Raw genomic sequence first — 2,125 nt, 5'->3', positions numbered from 1 at the left:
ATGACCAAGATCTGTCCAAGCAACACATTGTTTAACCTAATTAGCAACAAATAACCGGATGTGATGCCCACACAAGTGCAATAGTGGTACACAGCCATGGTGAGGAATCAATTGCTCTTGATTTGGCTAACTGATCCACTCAGGGGTACTAGACCCTTAGCTGGAGCTGGGAAACAAGTCAGAACCATACCCAAACACAAGCCCACTCTACAATATCAAGCTACCATCAATCACGGGGTATAAGAGGGCCTACACCTATCAAATTGTCTATCAAAAAAGTAAGTGTTATCTCAATTTTCCGGGTGCTAACTTATTCTCCGTTGGAGAATCTGCTTCTCTTTTCCAGATAGATGCAGATCCTAAGAAGAGAGCTGCCCCAACATACCTCAAAAGGGGCCCAACTGAAACTAAGGACAACTGGTGAAATAAGTAAGGGTGATATTTTCCTGTGAACCGGATACCAGCACAAAGGGGAAGGAGATCAACGCAGAGAAAAATCAACTCCTACCAAATCAGAGAGCCAAAGCCTCAGAGGCCCCCAACACCTCAGCACTGAAGCAGACCAAAAATAAACCCAACATGGCTCAGGGAAATCTTGCGGAAGAGGGGGCAGAAAGAATGTCAGAGTTACATGTTGGGTCATGATTTGCAGAGACATTTATCATACTAATAACTGGGGGCTAACTCCACAATGCACGACCCATTTTCATTAACAAGGAGGGTCTAATGGGAGGGGGTAGATCACAGATGAGCCTAAATAATGGTACCAAACTGCCTGTATTCACTGAAAAGAAAACTAATAAATTAAATAAAAAAAAAAATTCTAAATTTATTTTTATACTTTGCTACTTGCTATCAGAGTTAAAAAAAAAACCATGGTTTGTGACATAGTGTTAGGGAAAGGTTCTATATGAAAATACCACAAAATATGAGTTCTGTATATGATCAATGAGCTAAACATATAGATCAACAAATTCACAAAGGTCATATTATGTATAGAAATATATGCTGATTTAAATATTGTTCAGTACTCACTTTGGCAGCACAAACATTAAATTGGAATGATACAGAGAAGATTAGCATGGCTCCTGCACAAGGGTGACACATAAATAACAAACTCTATCTTTGATTATTGTGAGATATTACATAATAACTCCAAATATTCCAATGAGTTTAATGTGTTCTGTCCATACTTATCTACCTACATTTCTATCTATTATCTATACATATAACATCTATTTGTCATCTATTGTATCAAATCCTATGAGCTGTGTCATGATTACTTCGTACAGTCTTATGTTATGCCTTAGATTTTCAATCAGAATTTTGACTCACTTGAATAGAACAAGAAGCCGATATCTGTACTGATTTGTATTTTTTGAAGCTTCTCTTCAAAAAATACAAGTAGGGACTGAAGATCAAATAAAAGAACCTCAGTTCAATATCTTATTCTCAACATTTGTCTCATTGCTCAAAGTTTATAAACATTCTACTTTTAAGACATTGCATTACTTTCTAAATTTATCATATGTATGACTGGTAAATATGATACTTATAAATTTATTTGTATTCATGTGCATTATATACATTAGGTTTTAGGTATGTACATTCAGTGTGTGTGTGGTGTGTGTGTGTGTGTGTGTGTGTGTGTATGTGTGTATGCCAGTACCTCTTGCTACTGCAAATGAATTCTGGATATATGTATCACTTTTTTTATCTGGCTTTATTTGAGTCCTGAGGAATTGAACCTGGGCCATCAAACTTTGGAAGCAAGTATCTATCCACATTATCTACTGAGGCATTCCCCCAACTACCTATATTAGATTTCCATTTTTATTTTTTATTTTTACTTTTTTATCTAATTTTTTTATTATTAATTAGTTTTGTACTCAGTGAATACATTCAAGTTGATACTACTGTTAGCATCCTCCCTATTATCCACCTTACCCTGGCCCCTCATTGTTGAGGTACATGGGTCGTGCATTGTGGGGTTAGCACATAGTTATGTGTAGGAGGAAATGTCTATCATGTGTATCATGACCCAACATGTGGCTCTGACATTCTTTCCACCCCCTCTTCTGCAAATTTCCCTGAGCCATGCTGGGTTCATTTTAGATCTGCTTCA

General features: G+C 36.8%; 1 non-coding gene across 1 annotated transcript; it reads left to right on the top strand.

Moving 5' to 3' along the window:
• Positions 1-1,027: 1,027 nt before the first annotated feature.
• LOC123462508 lies at positions 1,028-1,133 on the top strand. Its single transcript, XR_006638323.1, has one exon. It is a non-coding gene; the product is annotated as a U6 spliceosomal RNA (small nuclear RNA).
• Positions 1,134-2,125: the final 992 nt, after the last annotated feature.

Source organism: Jaculus jaculus, chromosome 7, assembly GCF_020740685.1.
Source record: "Jaculus jaculus isolate mJacJac1 chromosome 7, mJacJac1.mat.Y.cur, whole genome shotgun sequence".
NCBI lineage: Eukaryota > Metazoa > Chordata > Mammalia > Rodentia > Dipodidae > Jaculus > Jaculus jaculus.
Note: the sequence above shows the minus strand (reverse complement) of the source record. Positions and strands in the feature narration are given on the sequence as shown.